At 54.2% G+C, this 23,766-nt stretch overlaps 3 long non-coding RNA genes across 3 annotated transcripts; 2 read left to right on the forward strand and 1 right to left on the reverse strand.

Moving 5' to 3' along the window:
- The first annotated feature begins 442 nt into the window (after window positions 1–442).
- LOC116535180 lies at window positions 443–3,064 on the forward strand. Its single transcript, XR_004262076.1, has 2 exons — window positions 443–912; window positions 2,305–3,064. It is a non-coding gene; the product is annotated as an uncharacterized LOC116535180 (long non-coding RNA).
- On the reverse strand, window positions 1,237–20,729 carry LOC116535178. Its single transcript, XR_004262074.1, has 5 exons — window positions 20,508–20,729; window positions 19,031–19,033; window positions 2,556–2,992; window positions 2,039–2,045; window positions 1,237–1,252 (listed from the first exon to the last, which is right to left on the reverse strand). It is a non-coding gene; the product is annotated as an uncharacterized LOC116535178 (long non-coding RNA).
- On the forward strand, window positions 4,929–14,020 carry LOC116535179. The gene is made up of 4 exons (XR_004262075.1): window positions 4,929–5,202; window positions 7,696–7,931; window positions 11,515–11,667; window positions 13,858–14,020. It is a non-coding gene; the product is annotated as an uncharacterized LOC116535179 (long non-coding RNA).
- Window positions 20,730–23,766: the final 3,037 nt, after the last annotated feature.

Here is a 23,766-nt window from a genome sequence, read left to right on the forward strand (position 1 = left end):
TTGTTACATGACAGCCCCTCTGGGCATTTGCTTTGGGGCGTCTAGACACACTATGGAGTCTCTTCTCCCATGGGGCAGGGTCAGTCAGCACCTTCTGCATGCAAGGGACAGACAGCCAGTCCCAACTGTTTTCAGCCAAAACTGGGAAATGTGGTGGCTCAGGTAACGAGCAAGCTGAAGGTGCCTAGTTTCAGGTATGGCGGGGTCCAGGAGTTCAAAGCCTGTCCAGCTCTGTGCTGCTTCCTCTGAGGCAGGCTTTTCCTTTGTTTTGTCCTTTTTCGCTCTAAGTGTTGACTTGCTCACTCTCCCCTCAATGGAAAATGGCATCTCCTTCACAAATCATGGGCAGCCCTGAAGTCCCAGGATCAAGTTTCATTGGGGAGACTCAGTCATGTGCCCACCCCTGGACCAATCACTAGAGCAAGACCCAGTCACATGTCCACCCCTGGAGACAGAGGCCTCTGTGCACCGGCAGCCTCAGGGACTGAGAAAAGGGAAGAGGGGGGTTCGTCAGTAGGAAGTTGAGGTGCTGTTACCTGAAAATGGGAGCTAGATACCAACCTGTCCACACACCCACCCCTTCTCCCGCCTCATCTCTGCACATTGTATGACCTCAGGCCAACCCCTTCCCCTCTCTGGGTCTCATGTTCCTCCTCCAGAAAATGGGCAGGAGGCCGTTTCAATTCCAACATTCCAGAATTCTGGGACAGCTTCCAGGACTGGAGGCTGCTCCCTAGATCCCAGGAACGTCCCAGCACTTCTGGGGACGGAAGTGGAGCATCAGCCAGAGCCCTCCCCGGCCCCCAGCCTGGTAATATGCTTAGAAGATGACAATTGGGCTGCCTTTGGCCGAAATTCCACTCCCGTGGGGGCCTTGCCAAGGAAAACAAACCCAAGAAGCAGGCATTAAAGGTGAGCATACTTGAGCATTTTAAGATGACAAATTATTTACACAGGTGTGGGAACCATCCCCTCGCACCCTGCTTTCTTTTTCTCCCTCCCCTTTCCAAATTCTTTCCCCCAAGGGTGCTGACAGACATGCCAAGGGAGGGGGTGGTTGGTCATGGAGATCTGCCCGAGTAAGTCCACAAACCCAGGGCAAAGGGGGCGGACAGAGGAGCAGGAAAGAGAGTGGCTGCATGGCGGAGGCTGGTCCTTGCTCACCTGCCTTCTCGCTCTCTACCCCGTTGCTTGGGGAGATTCTGAGGCTGGGGTCCCAAGAATTTTCTTGCTACCTGAGTCCTTGAAGAAACTCATGCCCAGGCCATCCTTTGTCCACAAGGGGGAATAGGAAACCGGAGAGGCGAAAAGCAACCCCCAGAGTCACACAGCCAGCCGCTGAATTTGGGGCTAGCAGGAGAAGAGATAGAGGAAGCAATCACTTCTTAAGCACCTAGTATGCGTCTGACACTGTGCTAAGCCTGGGAGCACATTATGAATGAAACAGACAAAATTCCCTTCCTCATGGAACTGAAAAAGATACAAACAAGATAAATAGTAAGATACCTCCAGAAGGGCTCGAAGAAGCGTAAGAGGGGTGAAGAGGTGGCAGGGGTGCTGTCTAGGTTGGCAAGGTAACATTTGAACCAAGAAAGACGAGACTGAGCCGGCCATGGGGAGACTGGAAGAAGGGCATTCCACGCAGCTGGCACTGCACGTGCAAAGGCCCTGAGGTGGGAAAGGGCCTGCGGTGTTCAAGGAACCGTCAGGGGGCCAGTGTGACTGCAGCGAGAAGGAAAGGTGATGAATCAGAGGTAGACGCAGGTCAACAAACCCCAGGTAGGTAGAATCATCCTGTGTTACCAAGGAGGAAACTGAAGCCCAGAGAGGGGCAGTGACTTGCCCAGCCTCACAGAGCAGAGCCAGATTCCAGCCCCTTTCATCAGTTCCAAACCCATGTTCCTGTGCTTCTGTGAGGGTCCAGGGTGGGAGCAGGTGCTGTGAGGACCTTCCAGGTCTCCAGCCTGCAGCTCAGCTCTGAAGATGAGGGGCATCTGGGCCAGCTGCGGCTTCCTGTGGGAAGAAAGCAGAGATGGACTGAGCTGCTGAGTCACGGGGGAGCAACAGGCTCCCAGGCTGCCATGGATTCTGCCTTAGTTTACCTACCCATCATCACACGTCTGCCTCTGGTGCTGACTTCAGAGGGTGCTGTAAAGGTTAATTACTGCCTGGCAGCTCCAGGAGCCTTGATGAAAGGTGGCAGGAAGTGGGCACTATTAACCCGAGCAGGTAATTACCCCTGGCCTGGGGGAGAGTGCAGAGGGGTCCCAGCCTGAGTCACTTCTGGCTCTGATTCAACTCCAGGCCAGCCTCTTTCCAGGTGGATAGGGCCCAATGTGCTTAAACATCTGACCATTGTCCTGGCCCCAAGCCCCCCAGCACCAGGCAGGGCTGAAGCTAGGAGTCATCACAAGCCACACAGGCCCAGGGTTCAAATCCCATCTCTGCCGCTGCTCTGGCCGGGAGACCTGGACAACGCTCCTCACCTCTTGGGCCTGTTTCTTCATCCATGCAGTGGGTGTCTTGGTCTGTTTTGTGTTGCTATAACAGAATACCATTTCTAACAGTCCTGGAGACCGGAGAGCTGAAGATTGAGGGGCTCGCTCAAGAGAGGGCCTTCTTGCTGTCGTTCCCTGGCGAAGGCATCTCATGGCAAGAGGCGGCATGTGAGACAGCAAGGCATGGCTGAACTCACTTACGTGACAAATCCACTCTGTCCATCACGAAACCACTCCTGCGTTACTGACACGAATCCATTCATCAGCTCAGAGTCCTCATGACCCGGTCACCTCTTAGCAGCCCACATGATCTTTGGGAGACCCGTTGGGACCACGGCAGTGCGGGCTGAGACTCTGGCCCCTCCCCAGGGCGCTGTGGCTCTTTCTTACACATACACCAGATACTGTGCCTCGTGGCCACCGCGTCCCCCTGCTGTCTCAGTTTGAGGGCAAAAGTGACATGTCAGGCCACAGCTACCCACACCATCAGCCATCTCATCCTCCATGACCTGAAGGGAAATGATGAAAGACTTTTCTAGAAATAAATGATTTTTAAAAAGACTTTTCTAGAAATAAATGATTTTTAAAACAACCCAGGAAATGATCCCTGGTCGCTACTGGGCCCCTGGGAGGGAGGGCAGCCCCCTTGTTCCCCCTGCCCCCATCCCCACTTGGACCCCAGAACCAGCTCTGACTGTCCCCTGTCCCTCAAGGCCCACCCCTTCCCTCTTACCCTCTCTTGTGGCTCCTGGGTCTTGAGGCCACCCCATCTCCCCGACTCTGTATGCGCACACACGTGTCTGAGCTCTTGTCCCGCGGTGAACGCACAGCCTGGTCCCCGGTGAGCCCCAGATGGTTCCCTTCTACCAGGGTTCAGGGGATGGACACTAAGGCCAGAGCCCCCTTCCTCTTTTTACTCCCTCCCGGAGGCAACGTGGTGCCCATCTCACAGGTGGGCACGCTGAGACTCTGAGACCCAAATGCCCAAGCGTGAAGCGTGGCTGAGAAGCAGGGAGGGGGAGTCCCAGGGACAGCCTGTGCACAGGGCAGGGCCGGGGGAGCCCGGCCCTCCGTGGGGTTCCTGGGAATGAGGCTGTTACCGTGAGCAGGCAGCTCCAGGGCCTTGGGCCCCCAGGTGGGAAGAAGCCAGGCGCTTGTCAGGTGGCTGCCCGCACAGGTACGAGTCAGGTCCCAGGTGGCCACGTTCAGGAAGAGGCTGGCCTGAGGAGAGCTGCTCCAGGGCTGCCCCCCGTACCCCCCAAGCTCACCTCCTGCCCCTCTGCCCTCACTCACTCCCTCTGCCCCGGCCACACAGTCCTTGCTGAGCCGTCAACGAGAGGTCCCCACAGCCCGGCCTTAGCACCTGCAGTTCCCTCTGCCCGGAGCACTGGCCCCAACCCCTGCCTTTGCACGTGGGTTTCTCCTCTTTGTTGGGGCTTCTGTTCAAACGTCTCCCCCTCAGAGGGGACCTCCCAGGCTCTCTCCATCTCATCTTCTGCTTTCTTTCCTTTGGAGCCCTGCTCACTCCCTGAAATGATCTCAAATGTCTGATTCTCCTCAGCCACAATACAGGCTCCGTGAAACAGAGGGCTTTTAGATGTCTGTCTGTTGTGTTCACTGCTGTAGCTCCAAGACCTGCAGCAGCATGGAACACAGTGGTGCTCGCTAAACGTTTGCTGATGTACCGAAGAAGTTTTGAGAAGATAAGATGTGATTTGCATCACAGTGGGAGGGGTGGGTGCTTCAGGGGAGATGTCATTCACAGAACTGGGGGATTTCTCCAGGGTTTTGAATCATGTCATGAGCAGCTCAACGTCACAACAATAACAATAATATTTATTGGGTGCTTCCTGCAGTGAGCACCGTACACAGATCATCTCAGAGGCCTCCCAGTGACCTGCGAGCTCAGAGCTGTGGTCAGCCCCACTTTCCAGATAAGGAAACTGTAACTTAGAGTTACACTTAGGGACCGCTCCAGGTCTCTAGCAATTTGGTGGTTGAATACAAGGCCACTTTGACCCCCTCCCCCAACACCCTGGTCTGCCTCCGTCCCTCCAGACCTGAAGGTTCCCTGGAAATCGCACAGTCCCTCGATTCCTGGCACAGCCAAGAGAGGTTGTGTGTCCCGCCTATCACCCCCTAGCTGGTCAGGGGCCCAGAGCGGATGATCCCGGGCTGCTGGTGGGCCCCTGGGAGGGAGGGCAGGCCTGGCAGCTGTCCTGTCCTGGGGACGCCAAGCAGCCGGGAGTTTCTCTCCCCGGACTTACTGTACATGATTCAGCGCCAGCCCCAGTTGTGAAATCTGGGAATCTTGTGGGCAAGGCTGGGCCTGGGGGCTGGCCGTCTGGGAAGAGGAGGCTGGGAAGGGGTTAAGGGGGGTGGCGGGGGAGGGGGGCAGGCGCCAGGCCAGACCAGCAGAGAGCGCACAGTTAGCACTGGGCCGGCTGCCTGTGGCCGGCCTCTGACATCACGGCTGCGTCAGCCCAGCCAGCCCCAGCCCCCCACTTCCTCCTCTCCCTGGGCAGCATCCTCCACCACCTCCCCAGCCTCACTGTCCTGTCCTGAAAATGAGCAGCGTGCAGCCTTCCCTCCTGGAAGGGGGCAGGGTGTTCAGGGAGAGGGAGAGGACAAACGCCACTTAGTAAACAACAGCCGACAGCCGTGATGTGTTGGAGCCAAACCATAATCCTGGGAGACAGGGCAGGTAGGAAGCTCGCACACTTATTTTAGCAAAGAAGACACTGAGGGTCTGAGAAGGGAAGGGACTTGCCCAAGGTCACCCAGCTGCACAGTCATAATGACTTGTAAATAAGGATCATGTTGATCTTCCTCCACTCTTCATTAGAAGGGCATGTGTCTCTCGGTGCCTGGATGGGCTGCAGTGAATGTCCCGAGGCCTGGAATTTTCTTCCTCTTCTGCTTAATTTGTTAAGTCAGATTAAACCAAATGAGCATTTGTTTGACTAGAGGAACAACAAAGGATTTCATAGGAACTAGTCATAGATCAGTTATGATTTACAGTAGTGAATCAAATAAATTCTGCAATTGAAATGATTTTCTTAAGAAATCACAGAGTGAGGCCAGGCACGGTGGCTCATGCCTGTAATCCCAGCACTTTGGGAGGCCGAGGCAGACGGATCACTTGAGGTCAGGCGTCTGTGACCAGCCTGGCCAACATGGTGAAACCCTGTCTCTACTAAAAATACAAAAATTAGCCGGGCCTGGTGGTGCACACCTGTAATCCCAGCTACCTGAGAGGCTGAGGTGGAAGAATCACTTGAACCTGGGAGACAGAGGTTGCAATGAGCCGAGATTGTGCCACTGCGCTGCAGCTTGGGTGACAGAGTGAGAACCTGTCTCAAACCAACCAACAGCAAATGTCACAGAGTGCCTACTCTGCTCCAGGCTCATTTACATGCATCAGGCTCAATCCTCATGGCAACTCTTCGAAGGTGGGACAATGACCCCATCTCACAAGGAGGAAACTGAGGCACAGGGAGGCAATTGATGCCTGAGGCCACAGAGCCGGGAAATGACAGTGGTGATGACAGTAACCCTAGTTGGCCTGGATCAGCCGCTTCCTCCGAGTGCTGAGCGTGGTATTTACAGGAGTGCACCAGCTTCTCTGAGCCCCCCAGGAGGAGAGAGAGCACCCTTACTCTCCCCATGTCACAGGTGAGAAACCAAGGCCCAGCTGGGTTACATTACTTGCCCAGATCACACAGCTAGGAAGTGTTGGCAAAGCTGGGATTTGAACCCAGGCCATCTGGCCTCTGTCCCTGGCCAAGCACAGTGCTGAACTGGACACACTGTAGGTGCTCAGGTCACTCAGAGTTGACTGAACTGGAGATGCCCCGGGTTTCAGAGGGCATTCCTCCCACAAGCTACCCCTGGCATCGGCTCAGGGCTGCCCTGAGCTTGCATGGCACTGCTGGGCAAAAAAGTGCAGTTATATCTTCCCCAGGATGCTGTCACCCCCATGGCTGCCACAGCCTTGAGTGCACAGAACCACCGTGAAGACCTCCAGGATCCTCCCCATTTTACAGAGCAGAAAAGCCAAGGCCCAGAGAGGGTGTGTGACTTGCCCAAGGTCACACAGCATGGTCATATGGGCTACAGCCAGCCCCATTCCCAGCTCCTGAGCCTGCCTTCAGTTTTGGAGTCCCTGGAAGATGAATTTCAGGAGGAAGAGGGGGGCTGAGATCTGGCCCTCCCTGACCCTCCCCAGGAACGGGCTTTCTTCTCTTCCTGGCTTTCTATCTCCTAGCTCGGTGGGACTGGGCCTCACATGAGCTGGGTCGCAAAGCGGGACAGGAAGGGCATTCCTGGCAGAGGAAACAGCACAGGCAAAGTGGATAGCATGTGGAGCAGGGAAGGAGGAATATCTAACTGGGCTGCAGTGGAGAGAGTGAGGGGCCGGGGTGGGGAGCAGTTAGAGTCAGGTAAGGAGGCCTTGAATGTCATGCTCAGGAGTTTGGGCTTTGTCCAGAGGCGAGGGGAAGTCAGGAAGGCTTTAGAGCAGGGAAGGCCCAGGATAGCTAAACAGAGGGTGGACTATCGCCGTCCCTCCCCACTATCACCCTGCTTCTGTCCTGGCCCCTCCAGTCCATCCATTCTCCACCCGCAGCCAGAGGGATCTATGAAAACTCAAGCCAGACCATGTCCCTCCTCTGCTCAGAACACTCCATGACTCCCATCTCCTGCAGAGAAAAGGCCGAAGGCCTTAGACAGCCCACGTGACCCTGCAGGCTCCGTCCCCCACGGCCTCTCGGCCCTCCCTCCCTCACTCCTCCTGTCCACACACGGGTCTTTGCTGCATCCCAAACACAACCAGCACAGCGCCCCGTCAGGGCCTGTGTGCACCGTTCCCACTGCCTGGAACACTCTCTCCTCCCCAAGGCTCCCTCCTCACCGCCTATAGAACATTGTCAGCTGTCACCTGCTCACCAAGGCTGTCCCTGTCCCGCCCATTGAAATCCATCTCCTTTTCCTGCTTCACTTCTCTCCCTAGCACAGATCCTCTCAAATGCAATAAGCAACATATTTATCTTGTGTATTGCCCACTGCCTCTGCAAGTGTGAAGTCCACAGGGGCAGAGACCTTTGGCTGTCCTATGTCCTGCCATGTCCCCAGTGCCTGACCCACAGGAAGTGCCCAATAAATATTTGCTCAGTGAATGGATTCTTTTTTTTGGCAGAATAACTTGGTGAGGACCTTCCCTCGGGGATGCAGTTGGAGAAGTGACCTGCCCAGGGTCACCCAGCTCACAAGTGGCAAGCTCGTCTAGCCCCAAAGTCTGTGATTTTGGTCTCTATTCCAGGCTGCCCCTCTGGGGTTCAGGCCCCACATCAGCCACTGTACCACTGAATCAGCCCACAAGGCTGCAAGCTGGGGTCTGTCCTTGGTTCCATCTTAAGCTAGAGGCTCAGAGAGGTAAGTTGACTTGCCCAAGGTCACACAGCAAGTGTGAGTTCGGCTCTCTCTGCCTCTGTATTCTGGATGCTTTCTGTTAAAGCAGCTCTGCCTCTCCCTCCTCCTTTCCTCTTTCCAACCAATGTGTCTGAGGCTGGAACATCAGGCCTGCTGTGCGTGGCCTTGACATACACCATGTCCCGGGCCTGGCCCCGCCCACCACCCCGGCTGGGCCACGAGCACAGCGCCTGGTTCCACATGCCTCAGGGATGAACCGCAGAGAGTGTGACCAGGCCCAGCTGACACATCTTGAAGCAGATGTGGGTCTGCCTCCCACAGGCCCATCCGGCCCCCCCACCCCACCCCACCCCCCCACCACCAACACCAGCCAAGTCTCAGCCCATCTTTATCCCCTGGGGGTGGTGCTGGGCCTTGTGGGGCAGAGGGAAAGGTGAACCATGACCCTGAGGAGCTCAGAGACTGGCGTCCTGAGGGAGCAGATTCAGGGCTAGAACTGAGGCCAGTCTTGGTGGTTATAGAGGAAAAAGAAACCGGCTCTGAGATTGAAAACTCAATGTCACCAGGGACCAGGCAGGAATTTAAAATGAGTACAGTGGGCTGGTGTAAGATAATAAATAGCCACTGTTCCTTGGCTTCAGTGTCAGAGAGACAAGAGGGAGTGGTGGGGACTGGGGCACATGCCTTGTCTGAAGACAGTCACCTCCCAGCTCCGGCTGGTGGTGGTCCCTAAGAGAACGGGGCTCAATATGATCAGATGCTCCACACCCTGATTTTCCAGAGGGAGTCACAGCACAGGTTTTTATGTCGTAGCCACAGATTCTTAAATATTGGCTTCATTCTTTTAAAAATTCTGTGTGGATGGAAGAAAGTCACACAGGCTTGGGGGCCAGATTGCACCCCTGAGGCCTCCAGTTTACAGCCTCTGTTGGCTGCAGGGACGGTGGCCAGGACCCAGCTCCAGCAGCTCCAAGGGACGTGGAGAAGTTTCCTGTCATCTGGTCCCCTCCTCCACTCCACAGGGATGATTCTCCCACCCACCAGCTCCAGCAGGCTAGGGGGGTGAAAGGGAGCCTGAGCGGGACCGAGGTCTCCTTTCTCACATGGGACACAGCTGTGGATGTGTTTTTCAGGCAGATCCTAATTTCTCCCCATCGCCCGTGGCTCTGCCACACCAGGAAATGGGTGACTCTTTGTGCCCCAGGTTGTCCCCCAAAAGCCCTGCTCCATGCTCCAAGCTACCTGCTTCCACCAGCACCATGTCCCTTATGACCAATTTTCAGATGAGGAAGCAGGCTTATGGAGGGAGTGTCTGATCAGGTCCCTGCCATGAACACGCAGGCGCTGGGCTTCAACCCAGCCTCACACACTTGACCACTGGGCCCTCGTCCCATCCCTTCCTGGTAGAACCCAGCCCACCCTCCAAGTCTTGTCTCCAGCGCTTCCTCCTGGCTTTTTAACAAGCAGCCGGGTCCCTGGCCAACTGCCAGGAACTCAGACATGAACCGATTGAGTGTGTCTCAGGCACTCCTGTGCTATTTGTAGAATGACTATTTAACTAATTTTCCCCAAAGTCGTGGCTTGTCCACATCCAATCTATTGTCTCAGCCTCTGACCACATGTCTGTACACTTCCCAGATGCCTCCCCCTGGATGGCCCCCAGGCATCCTCCAAATCAGTGTGCCCAAAGCAAGTTCAGCAACTTCCCCCAAACTGTCGCTCTCTGCCTGTCTCCCCTCTTATGGAAGGCTGCACAACTGTTCGGTGTCCAAAGCCAGAAACATGAGCATCATCTATAACGCCTCCCACCGCCACGCGTCCAACCCAATTGGTCACCAAAACCTGGGATTCTCGTCCTCAGCGTCCCTGACATCCATGCACCCTCCCCTCCTCTGAGGCTGCCATGCCAGGTCAGTCTCATCACCTCCCACCCAGGTGGCTGCAGTTCCTTGCCACCTCCCTGCAATGATACTTCCTCTTCTCCAAATCCAGCCTCCTGCAGGGGACTGAAAGACATCTACTATATCATGCCGTTAATGTCAGAAGCAGAGCGATCTTGGCTCACTGCAACCTCCACCTCCTGTGTTCAAGAGATTCTCCTGCCTCAGCCTCTCGAGTAGCTGGGATTATAGGCACGCACCACCACAGCCCAGGTAATTTTTGTACTTTTAGTAGAGACGGGCTTTTGCCATGTTGGCCAGGCTGGTCTCAAACTCACGACCTCAGGTGATCCACCTGTCTCTGCCTCCCAAAGTGCTGGAATTACAAGCGTGAGCCACGGCGCCTGGCCATGCACAGGCTGTTCCTTCTGCCTAGTGTGTCAACTCTTTGTCTGACTACCCCATGTATGCCCTTCAGGACTCAGTTTACATGTCATGGGCTTCATAAATCTTCCCTGACCCCCTCAGTCTGGTGTAGGAACCTGCTGAGGTCCTACAGTGCTTCCCACCTCCCACCACATATGAGTCAAACTACAGTCATTCTGGGAACCAGAAATGCTTCCGGATTTGGTGTTTGTTTTGGATGTCAGAGACAGCATTCCTTGCAGGCATTTTAGGCAGAAAGGATTGAACACAGGGAATTGAGCATTCACAACATTGCTAGAAGTCTGGAGAGGCACCAGCACCACACAGAAGAACTGGGCCTTCAGGGGGCTGTCAGCCACTCAAGATGGTGGGGAATCAGGAGGCCACAGGGGAGCCAGAGACCTCGAGAACACATCACAGCACCAGCGATCTGGAGATGAGGAAGCCACCACCACCACCCCTACCTCTAGACTCCCCAAGAGTGGTAACCAGATGCCAGTGTTACTGCAAGAAAATCCAGCCCATGACCACGCTCACCAGCAGAAAGAGAGCCCGGGCAGAAACAAGGCGGCCCCCACTTCCTGACTCACAGGAAGGCATCTGCCTGGCAGGACCTGCTGGGCGTACAGAGACCCTGCTGCAAAGGAGGCTGGGAAATGTGGCATGTAGCCTTCCAGTCTCTGCAGCCTTTAGCTAGAAAGAGATATTAATAGGAATGAATGCTGAGGATCAGACAACCCTGAATATGAGGTCTTGGGATCCCCCATCTCAGCCCCAACACCGTGTGTGAATGGAATCCTCTGCTTACTTGTCTGTGTTCCCTGATGGACTGAGGACACTTTAAAGGCAAAGATGATGCCTTGGATACCTCAGGCTCGGCAGCATCTTGCATAGGCCCAATGCAAGACAGTAGTCATGTAAGAAGAAGAAACTCTGTTTCTACTAACGATACAAAAGTTAGCTGGGCTGTGGCGGCACGCATTGTAATCCCAGCTACTCAGGACGCTGAGGCAGGAGAATCTCTTCTTTATTTGTTGAGCATTTGCTATGCACTGAGCACTGGGCTACATGTTTTACACACCTGTTTACAAATTCACAATGCAATAGGGTAGGGATTATTGCTGTCCCTATTTCATACATGAAGAAGAGAAGGCCCATAGGGGTGAAGTAAGTTTCCCAAGGTCACCCAGCCAGTACATAGTAGATGAGATTAAAAATGCAATCTGACTTCTAGCTCCAAACACTTGTCACTTATGAGAGGCGCCTTTATCTTCCCCCAGGTATTTTCTCCCAGGCATCCAGAAAAGTCACAGCAATGTTGTGCAATGAATGACTGAACACAGTGTCTTCTCCTTTGAGAAACTACCTGGCTCCGTCTCGGCTGCCTTCGCTCCACTGGGCCTGGGTTCCTCTCCAAGATCAGGGCTCAGAGAGTAAAACTCAGTGCATAGCACTGCACTGGGACTCCTCACCTAGGGTCTGTAGGTGGCTTTTAGGCTCCATGACCACCACTCCCATGAAGTTCCTAACATTTTGTGTCTATGTGCAATTTTCTGGAGATACGACTCAAAGCTTTCACTAAGCTTTCAAACTTCAAAAACTTGATACTGCTGCATCAGGGAGGAACACAGGAATTTCCCTGCCTTCTGACCTCAGTTCAGATCTTGTGACATAGGCTGCATTCACCTATATATCCATCCAACTCACCTATCCATCCATTAATTCTCTCATCCACCCATCCATGCACTCATACATCCATTTCCTATCCACTCATCCACCCACTCGCCTACTCATCCACCAATTGATCTAACCACCCACCCACCCATCCATCCTCCATCCATCCATCCACCCACCCACCCATCCATCCATCCATCCTCCATCCATCCATCCACCTACCCATCCATCCATCCATCCTCCATCCATCCATCCATCCACCTACCCATCCATCTATTCTCTTATCCACCCTCCCACCCCCCAATCCATTCATTTATCTACATACCCATTCTCCTGTTCACCCCCCCACCCACTCACCCATCTATTCTCTTATCCAGCCTCTAACCCACCAATTCATTCATCTACACATCCATTCTCCTATCCATCCATCCTCCATCCATCCACCTACCCATCTATCTATTCTCTTATCCAGCCTCCCACCCCTCAATCCATTCACTTATCTACCCATCAGTTCTCCTATGCATCCATCCATCCATGCACTCATTCTCTTATCCATCCTCCTACCCACCAATCCATTCATTTATCTACCCATTTATCTATCCATTCTCCCATCCATCCATCCATCCATCTACCCATCCATCTAGTCTATTATTCAACCTCTTACCCATCAATACATTCATTTATCTACCCATCCATTCTCCTATCCACCCACCCTCCCATCCATTCATCCATCCGTTTACCCATTCATCTGTCCACTCACCCATCCATCCACCCACTCATTCATCTATCCACCCAACCATTTGTCCATCTGTATACCCATCCATTATTCATGGAATCACCAGTCCATCTACCGATTTATCCCTTTATCTGTGTATTCATCTAGCCATCTATTAAGTCATCCATCATTTTATTTATTAATTAACTCATTTAATTATATATTTATTCATTCCTCCAACAATTCACAGTATTCAACCATGAAATCATCCACATCCATTTGACTATCCACCCACCCGTCAAGTCATCACTCATCCTTGCACCCATTAAATGCTCCATCCACCCATTCTGTTCTCTATACCGGAACCAAGAAGTGAATCACAGCTGGCCCTGCCCTTCGAGAAGCTCACAATCAAGTGATGGAAACAGACAGTTACAACCCAAGGTGGAAAATATTCAGAGGTCAAAGGGAGCCTTCAGAGGAGGGGATGCAGGTCCTTCTGGGGACTTAGAAAAGGCTCCTTGGAGGAGGCAGCATCCAGCCAGGACTCATAAAGTCAGGAAAACAGTGAACAAACTCCCTTAGATCTCCCAGAGGGGAACTCACAGGACCTAACCACCTGGATGCTCACTGAGCTCTTTGGAGCTTCAGAGACTGAGAACAGCTGTGGCAAATGTTAACCCAGTAATTCCCAAACCCAGTGGATTATAGAACACTTTCCCCCTTGTCACTCCTATGAATATCCCAGAGATTCTGTGTCCCCCGGATTCCCTTTTGGGAAATGCTAGTGTGGTCCAAACTTCTTCTTTCCACAAACAAGAAAACATACAAACAAAGTTCCACAAAACATCTCTGACCTCAAAAATTTTGTTCATCTGTAGATAAGATGCAATGTACAATATATGGGGGTTTTTACCTGCAGAGCTAAGCACAGTGCATAGCATACAGTAGGTGCTCAATAAGTGTTTATCAAAAGAATGTGGCCCTCATGGAAGGAGTCACTCCAAAATGGCCCTTGGCTTTTAAGCTCTTTCTACTCCCCACTAACCCCTGTGTGACCTCAGCCAATGCTGCAACTCCCAGCCTCAGTTTTTCTGTCTGGAAAATGGGCAATAAGATCACCTCAGCAAAGACTGATGCAGGAATTGCATGCTTAGTCTCGGCTTTGGTTGCAGGCTTTGTCTCAGGATGTAGCTCACCGCCACTTTCTCACCCTGGCTAGTTGGGTTTCTAGCCAGCGATGAAGACCTAGAGGCATCTGGGCCACACCGAACCTTCAAGGTAGAGGCTGGTATCTGGACGCCACCTGAGTAATCCCACTGTGTTCCTGCCCAACCTGATGGGGCATGAACTGGAAATTCCCTATAATACTTGCTCATTAAATGGTTCCTCCCCTCCTCCTGCTTTTCCTTGGCCTCCCACTCTCCCTTACCCAGCTCCCAAAGCGCCTGCGGAAATCTCTGCAAAGGAGTCCGACTGGTTTGGGGAGGGCTGGGCAGCCACTTCTCCTTCCTGCCGCCCACCTGCCCACCCGCTGCCGGAGCCCAGGCCTCCGCCTGCCAGGAGGCGTGGGCTGTGCAGTTCTGGAACACAGAGCCGAATACCCACGCAAGATAAAGGGACCACTAGTGCCGCCTCAGCCCAGGCCCAGCCCTTGTGCAATCCAGATCTCTGCTGCACAGAGACAGCCACAGGGATGAGCGGATGTGCTTATCTGATGGGGCCACGAGGCCTCCAGATGACTCCCGGGGCTGCGTTCTCTTAATCAGGCTTTGGGCTCCTCACTGCCATGCAAATGTGCCTGCTTTTGGGGCAGGTCTTCATCCTCCTTCCAGTCCGTCAACACTTATTAGGCACTTTCTGTGTGCCCAGCCCTGTGCTGAGTGCTGGGGACACAGAGGTAAATATGACAAAGTCCCCACCCCATGGAGCTCACAGTCTGAGGGGGACAGGGCAGATACATAAAAAAAGACAATGGTCTCAGGAACGTGGGTGACTCTCAAAATCGTGATGTTGAGGAAAAGAAGCCCAATAAATAATACACCGCATGATTCCACTTATAGAAAATTCTAGAGAACACAAACTAATCCACGGCCACAGAAAGCAGATCAGCCACAGTTGGCAGAGTTGGCAGGCGATGGGAGTGTGGCTAGGGATCCGAGAGGAATGAAGGGCAACAGGACACGAGGACACCCCTGGGGACGATGAATACGTCTGCCACCTTGATTGTGCTGGTGGTTGGGGAGTGCGTGCATATGTCCAAACTCAGCCACACGAACACTGGGGTATGTGTGGTTTACAACGTGTTTGTTACACCCCAGTAAAGCTGTTGAGGAAAAAAGAGATGATTAAGGGCATTGTGAGCAGTGCAGCAATGGGGAAACTCAGGAAGGTCCTGGAGGTGGATGGAGAGGGTGGTCAGGGAAGGCTTCCTGGAGAAGGCAACTGCTGAGCAAAGTTTTGAAAATGAAAACGGCTCACATGAGGAATGAAGAAAAGAGAGTGGTGTTAGATTCCAGACAGTCTGAGCTCAAATCCTGACTCCTGTGGATTCACAAAAAGCTGTGTGTCTTTAACTCATCTCTCTGAGACTCAGTTTCCTCATCTGTGAAATGGATCTCCTATTTACCTGATAGGACTGGTGGGAGATTGAAATTATGGAAAGCCCTTGCTGTGTATCCTATGCTCACAGCATCCGCAAACGCCATGAGGTAGGAGAGGAACAACAGAGAGGAAGTCTGTGGCTGCAGCAGGGAGAGGAAGGGGAGAATCAGGGGGTGGGAGGGAAGGCCCCGGGTACCAGGGTGAGGCTGGAGCTGTCTCTCAGCACCGGATAGCCAAGACAGGGCTGGGAAAATGCAGGGGAGTTTTATCAACAAAGCTGTCCTTTTAACAAGGTCACTCTGATTATTACAAAAAACAATTTTACAGTTGGGAAAACTGAGGCTTGAGCAGAGGATTGTTCTGAGGTCCTGTGGAATCACAGAGCTAGAAGGCAAGTGGTCTCCCAACCGCCCGAGCCTCTGTAATTCTCTAAGCAGATGAAGGGCTGTTATCCAGGTCTATCTGCACATCTGGTGATGGAAATTCACAATGTTAACAGTTCTTCCGATAGTATCCAATTAAGAGAGACTTCTTAAACCGGACCCAGCTCTTCCTCCTGCCCTGCCCAGACAGCAGCTGCTCCCCTGCCAGAGCCACGCTGGGAGGAGCCAGCTGTGGGCGGGAAGGAAGTGGGAAGAGGTGTGAGCTGTGACAGAGGCTTTCTGGGTGCTGCCCCCAGTGCCCTGCCACAAGACCCCGGGACTTGCCCATCCCTTCTCTGGGCCTCAGTTTCCCCATCTGTAAACGGGGAGATGCTCGTGGCTCCACCATCTCCTTCCAGCTCTCAGAAGCAGACTTGGCCTGGCAGAGGTGGGGCAGGCATGGGGTTCACCAGTATCACCCGTCCACCCCCATCTTGGGAGCCAGGGCCAACCTCGGGGCAGGAGGCCCAGGCCCTGTCTGGGGATAAAGGCCGGTGCCCCAGGGCGCAGCCGGCTTAATAACAGGTTCCAGATCCAAGAGGGGTTTGAACCCAGGAGAATAGGTTCAAACACAATTGAGCAGCCCACGTTCCTGTCTGTAGCTCTGAAAGCCAATCGTTCCCACACCCAGGGGGCCCGGTCCCCACTCTCATCAAACCCATTCACCCCGGCGGAGCCCCATCCATGTGCCTACCGCGTGCCAAGCTTCCCAGAAGATGCAGGCTTCTGATTCTGACCATGAGCTCTGGACCTGCCCTGGTCCCCAGTCCTCACTCACTCCTTCACAGGCCAAGCTGAGCCCGGCCTCGAGGGCTTCCCACTTGCCTTTCCTCCTGCCTAGAACTCTCTTCCTGCAGACCTGCCATGGCAACTCCTCTCCCGGTCTCTGGCCAGGCTCGCCTTCCAGCGAGGCCTCTGACCCCGCCCTGTCACTCTTTGTCAACCCCTGCCTTATTTTTCTCCATCAAAGTCTTCACTGGGATGTCCTGATCCTCTGCCTGGTGTGTGTCTCTCCCTAGATTTGGAGCTCTTAGGCAGCAGAGTCTAAGGCTGCCCAGGGGCTGGCTCTGATGTCACCAGGCCCAGGCCAGACCCAGCCTGGCACCCACTTCACAGTGTAGGTTAAAGAACAAATGAGGCCGGGCGCGGTGGCTCACACCTGTAATCCCAGCACTTTGGGAGGCTGAGGCAGGCAGATCACCTGAGGTCGGAAGTTCAAGACCAGCCTGACCAACATGGAGAAACCCGTCTCTATTAAAAATACAAAATTAGCCTTGCATGGTGGTGCATGCCTGTAATCCCAGCTACTTGGGAGGCTGAGGCAGGAGAATTGCTTGAACCTGGGAGGCGGAGGTTTTGGTGAGCCTAGATTGCGCCATTGTCCCCCAGCCTGGGCAAAAAAGAGTGAAACTCCATTACCCAAAAAAAAAAAAAAAACAAATGAAACGGGCATGGGAGATTTTGCACCCACCTAGGGGACCCCCAGTGCTTGACCTGCATAGACTCTCTCATCTCCACATAAAAGCCAGGGGGATGCATAGACCTGGACACAGATTCACTGCACACACCCCCAGAAAACACACTGACACACACACGGGTGCACACACACACGCGCCCCCTCGTGCCCACCTGCCCTGGCCGCCACGCCAGTGCTGGGCACCCAGACCTCTCAACTTTCCCTCCTTTCACTGGGTGCCAGCTGGCCCTTTGCCAGCTCCCCTCCCCCACTTGACTGCCTGCCCTGGGCACCAGACTCATAAAGGATGAGGAAGGGCCTGGAGTGGGCTGGCTGGGCGCCATGTGAACGTGGCCCCTGGGGCCTTTGCCTCCCCCCGCTGCCAGACACCTGTGAATGAGTGTCATTACTGGGGACCCACCGGGCAGGCCCCAGCTTGCCCCAGCCACCCAGGCTGTACGTGATGCTGGGGACAGGGGCCAGGGAGTGTGAGGAGTGGGGGGTCCTGGGGGCGTCTCTGCCCTTCCAGACCCCAAAGCTCAGCTCTAGATCTCTGGATCAGCAAAGATGACTTCCCACCTTCCACACAGATTCCAAACCTCAGGCCCGTAAGGCCCCTATAGGCTGAGGTTCAAGATGGACTCAGGAGACAAAGGAGGAGAAACACATATTAAGCTCCTACTGCATGCCCACTTGGTGCTAAGAGCTGGCCACTTTTATTTCCCACTATCAGACACTGTCTCATCCACTCACCCCTCTTCTGTTTTAGAGTAGCAATTGAGCACCCACTGTGTACCAGGCTGTGTGCTAAACACATTATATGTATATATACACATATATACACATGTAAACTCATTTGTCCTTTCAGCAATCCTATGAGGTGGCATTTTACAGGTAAGGCTCAGAGAGGTAAAGCGTCTCACCCAAAGCCACACAGAAAATAAGGAGTGGGTCAGGAGTTAACCCAGGCCCCCTGGCTCCAGTGTCTGTGTTCTTAACCACTCACTGCTTTACACTACCTCTTCCATCAGCTCCACAAGGGCAGGGGTTTTTGTCACTGCTGTGTCCCCAGCACCCAGTCCAGGGCCTGGCATATCGAAGGTGCTAAAAAAAAAAAAAATTGAAGGAATAAATGAGCGGATGAACGAGCGAACGATCTCACTGAGTTCTGAGGATGTCCTTCCAGGTGGTATTTATGGATGAGGATACGGAGGCTCAGAGAGGTGCAGTGACTTGCCCAGGCCACACAGTAAGTGTGTCACAGCACTGAGATTGGAACTAGGATGGGAGCTCTGCTCCTCCACCTCCTTCCCCTGCAGACTGCCCCCACCCCGGACTGTGGGCCACGTGAGGCAGACACACGCCTCTCTCCCTCTCTGGGCAGTCCTGGGATCCAGGTTGAGGTCTGCCTGCACACGGTGGAAGGAAATTCCAGCTCTTCCCCTTGGCCCCAAGGCCTTCTGAGAGGGAGACCCTGACAATACTACCCCTCACCCCGCCACACTCCTGACTCCCATGCAGGGGTGAATTTCCCAGGCACGCCTGGCTCTCACCACTGTCCCAGGGCCTCCCCGTGTGCTGCTGCCCCTACTAGAAAGCTCTCCCAGTCCTGCCCAACCTCAGCTTGGAGGGCACCTCCTCTGCCGGGGAGCCATCCAGGTGGCCCCACAGCCTACAGCTCCCGGTGCTGCAGGGTGAACGCGGGGCCCACTCCTCCGCGGCCCGTGTTCTGGCTTCTCCAGGGGAGGTGTGCTGGATTGGGGAGCTGAACTCCCTCGATTCTAATGGCTGTCCAGCTGCTGACCTTCTGGGGGAATCTGGCCCGGGCCTCAGTGAGCTCATCTGTGAGATGGGGAAGCTCTGAATGCCATCTCAGGCAGTCTTACCGTCTCTCACGTCAGCTCCTGCCCAAGTCCCAGCTGCACCTGCTCACTCAGCCCACGAAGCCCTGCTGGCCCTCCAGCACCACCTCCTGCTGCTGTCCCCTCCTCACTCCTCTTTAGCCTCCTTGCCTTTCCTGGAACTCCCAAACCTGTTCCCACCACAGGGCCTTTGCACATGCAGTGCTGTTTCCTTCTGCTGGAAATCTCTTCCCCAGGTCCAGTTCTTCTCCTTCAGGCGTCTGCTCCACATCGCTGCCTCAGAAAAGCCCTCTCTTGACCCACCCAGCTCCCAAACACCCTGCTGACTCCCATCACGGCTCTTCTCCCCAGTGAAATCCTTTCGTTTCTTCAAGTGTTTGCTCACCGATGTTCATCTCCTCCACCACAGTGAGGGCAGAGACCTTGTTCATTTCTGTGTCCTGGAGTCTGGCATACAGTAGGTGATCAAGCAATGGAGGTGGAATGAAAGGAAGAGCATCAAAGTGCTGCCCCGCCCCTGCCCACCTCCGGCCCCCAGCCCAAAATCAGGGACTGGGAACCAGGAGGCCCCACCTTTGCCAGCAGCAGGCACCCCCTCTGAGCCCCAGAGCCTGTCTGGTTCCCAGCCCCATAAAAACCACCGCCCTCACCTTGCCCTGGGGTGGCAAAGGGTGAAGGAGGCAGATGTGGGGCCCAGAGGCTGACCTGACATGGATTCAGAGGCCTGGGCCAGTGAAAGTCAGGGCTCACGGAGTGCCTTCTGCATGTCCGGGTGCAGTTTAAACACCCCACATTCACAGCCCTCACAGCAGTTCGGCAAGGTCAGGATGACCACAATCACCCTGCACAGGTGAGGAAACTGAGGCACAGTAGGTTGCAGCCACGTGGCCCAGGCTGTGCAGCCTGAGAAAGGCGAAGTCGGCATTAGAACCCGGTTCCCCCCTGACACCACAGCCAGCATTGGCCTCACCCACGGCAGGGCATGGAGACCATGTGGGTGCCAGCTATGTGCCACGTGCTGGTTCAGAGCACAGGTCCTGGAGCCAGACTGCTCAGTGCCTTAGGCAGGTGACTCAGCCCCTTTGTGCCTCAGTTTCTCCATTTGTGAAACAGTCCACATGGCACCTCCCTTGTCAGCTGCTGTGGGAAAAGAGAAAATCATCTCAGTCACACAGAGTGTGCCTTCATTGCATGCCTTTGGCAGAATTCATTCCCACTCTGAGCCTCAGTTTCCCCAGCTATCATATGGGGATTAAACTATGCCCCTGGGTTGCAAGGCTGTGAGACAAACGCGCCATTTCCCCAGTGCCTCCCACACAGTGGACGCTTACTCAGCTCACTGTTCATTCACTGCCGTCCTCCGGCCTCACTCTCCCCCTCTGTAATCCCAGAGGGCTGCCCTGATCACCCAAGACCACAGCTAAGTCCCTGGGGCAAAGGTTCAGGGGTACCAGGGCAGCCCTGACAAGTAGGGATATCCTGGGGGCGGGGAGCACAGCAGAGTGGCTGGGATCCGGAAGCTTCAGGGGCCCGGGGTGACTCACCCGCTGGCCGGGCTTGGGGGCTGGGCTGCGGCCCCCTACGCACCCCTCTGGGCCCTGCCTTGTGCCCAAAAGTGCTGTGTCATGCTCCGTCATGTGGCTCCGGGTCATTGATACCCAAGTTCTGGGAAGCTTGGGCCGAGTTCCCGGAAGGGGTCAGCAGTTCAGTAAACAGATTGGCTGGTTCGTCGTCACAGCTGAGCCGGGCGGGCCTGCAGCTCAGGAGGCGGGAGATGGAGGCTGGTGGCCAAGGGGACACAGGAACCGCCCCCAGCCCCTTTCAGGGCTGGCATCTCCCAGGGCAGCCTGGCCCAGGCTCTGCAGATGAAAGGAGAAACCAAGGCCCAGAGAGGGGAAGGCGGTTGCCAGAGATCACACAGTGGGTCTGGGGCGCGGACCTAGAATTCTGGTCTCATCATCCGGTGCTCTCAGCATCATGCTGACTGATGGGTGGGAGGGGCCAAATCACCCCAAATTGTAGCCTAAGCCCCCCAACCCTCCAAATCCTAACCTGGACCCTAAGGCCAGTGTGTTGGATGAAGGGAGAAATAAATGGAAGGCAATTTGGGAAGGAAGCAGGTTTGAGGGAATACTGGGCTGTCCCATGTGGTAGATCCTATAATAACTGCTTCTAGTGTTTCTTGAGCATCTACTATGTGCAGGGCACTACCCTAAGTGCCCGTCATAAATCCATTATGCAAATCAACACAGCCGTTATGTTTAAAGCATCCATGGAGTGCCAGGCACTGAGCTGGGTAAGTGACATGCACCTGCCGGGATCCTCTGTGGACCCTGCCAGGCAGGCATCACCATCACTCCCATTCATCAGATGAGGAAACAGATGCCCAAGAGGGTCAGCAGCTGTGGCTTTTGGTGGGAGGAGAGCAGGCTCCAGAGACAACTGGACCCAGGGAATCAAATCTTTACTTTGACCATTGCTGCTGTATGGCCTCATGCAAGTGACTCTATCTCCCAGAGCCTCGGTTTCCCCATCTAGTAAATGGGGTTGATATGGTACTGGAAACACTGGAGCCAGACTCGGTGGGAACACGTGAGTGTTATGACAGCGCAGCGGCTGGAGCGCGGACTTCCAGTTTGAATCCTGCTGTGCCCCTTCTTGGCTGTGTAATCTGGGGCAAGCTGCTTAGCCTCTCTGGGACTCAGTGTCCTCTGTAAAATGGACATAGCACCTCCCTCATGTGGCTGGCGGGAAGAATGAATGAGCAGAAATTCCCGAAGCCCTCCGTGTAAGGCCAGGTATTCCAAAGCGACGGAACGCGGGTGACTTGTTCTTTAATTTTGACTATGATGGCTCCACTGCAGTGAGGTGAAGGACCCTAGACCATGGGCAGAAGGATGAGGGACCCACATTCTTTGCTGCCCTTTTTTTTTCTGAGACAGAGTCTCTCTCTGTTGCCCAGGCTGGAGTGCAGCCCAGTGCGCGATCTCGGCTCACTGCAACCTCCACCTCCTGGGTTCAAGAGATTCTCCTGCCTCAGCCTCCCAAGTAGCTGGGTCTACAGGCACATGCCACCACACCTGGTTAATTTTTGTATTTTTAGTGGAGACAGGGTTTTACCATGTTGGCCAGGCTGATCCTGATCTCTTGACCTCATGATCCGCCTGCTTCAGCCTCCCAAAGTGCTGAAATTATAGGCGTGAGCCACCGCGCCCGGCTCTTAGCTGCCTTTTTGCACCCACAAACAATCTGGAAACAGAAGCTCAGCCTTGTCTGCCTCCTTGAGGCTCAGGGCTGAGGCTTGTCATGAACGGTTGCCTGGCATCCTCCCCACCTCCCTGCCAGTCACCCTGCCCTGCTATGGACTCCACATCACTCCCCTGCCTAAAACCCTCTAGGGCTCCCCATTCCTCTTCACATGCACTACTCCCCAGTCTGGCCGGGCCCCAGACAGGCCTTATCGTGGCTCTTTGGTTCTTGGCACCCCAGCCCCAGCCCCAGTCCCAGCCCCTTTGGTCCAAACCCTCGCCCCCATCATTCCGACCTCACACTTGTGCATGCGTACGGCCCTCCACCTGGCATGCCCTCACTTTCCCTAACCCAGCTGCCTGGTCTGGATTTCACCCACCCTTCGACATACATATTCAAAACTTCCTCCTCCAGGGAGCCTGCCCTGATCCTCCCCTCTGAAATCGAACTCTTTCTAGACTCTCCGTTGAAACTTCATTTACATCTATCATTATATATCAACTATTTTTGTCTATCACCTCAAATTTTGGCAGCTGTGAGGCAGAAAATTTGCACAAGAGAGATTTGGGGGAAAAAATATTGCCCCTAAAATACTTAAACCTGCTGACCAGGTGTGGTGGCTCACAACTGTAATCCCAGCACTTTGGGAGGCCAAGACAGGTGAATCACTTGAGGTCAGGAGTTGGAGACCAGCCTGGCCAACATGGTAAAACCCTGTCTCTACCAAAAAATACAAAAGTTAGCTGGGTGTGGTGGTGCACGCCTGTAGTCCCAGCTGTTCAGGAGGCTGAGGTGGGAGAATCGCTTGAACCTGGGAGGTAGAGGTTGTAGTGAGCCGAGATCGCACCACTGTGCTCCAGCCTGCTGGGCGACAGAGTGAGACCCTGTCTCAAAAAAAAAAGAAAAAAGAAAAAGGAAAACCGGCTATGTTAAAATTTTAAAATCTGTAATTAACCCACTCACACTTTACAATTCTATATTAAATTTCTAATTTAATATTTACCCAAAATATTACAAAAAGTTCGAGGTGTTTGTAAACAGTCTGCGAGTGAGAATGTTCCTTGTTGGGCAGACATTCCCTGGTGTAGGCAGGGTTGCCAAGAACCTGACGTAAGTGATAAAATAAACGCTCTGCTTGTCGCCACGCAAGTTCGGAAGTGAAATTACTAATATTATTGAAATGTTTGGGTGATTTTTCCAGCCCTCTTTTGGGTCCGATCTGCCCTTCTGTCTCCGTGTATTCCCCGTCAGCCTCATCGTCCCGTCTCCTTCGACTCCTTTTCCAGTTCCCCGTCTTCTTTTCTGCCTCTACCCGGAGCAGCCTTCCCTATTCCCACCACACGCGCTTGCCCACGCTCCTCCACCCCCTGGAATGCCCTCTCCTCTTTTTTGTAGGAATCTGACCCTTCTTCAGAGCTGAGTCCAAGCGCTGCCTCCCCAACGCACCCCGTCCAGCCCCGAGCCAGGAGCGTCGCCAGGCTCAGAGGCAGCTGTGCGCTCCCGCTGCCAGCTCCTCATCTGCAAAATGGAAGGGCTGCAGGATAATGGAG

The sequence above is a fragment of the Sapajus apella genome, unplaced genomic scaffold (assembly GCF_009761245.1).
Source record: "Sapajus apella isolate SASKATOON/1434 unplaced genomic scaffold, GSC_monkey_1.0 scaffold92, whole genome shotgun sequence".
Taxonomy (NCBI): domain Eukaryota; kingdom Metazoa; phylum Chordata; class Mammalia; order Primates; family Cebidae; genus Sapajus; species Sapajus apella.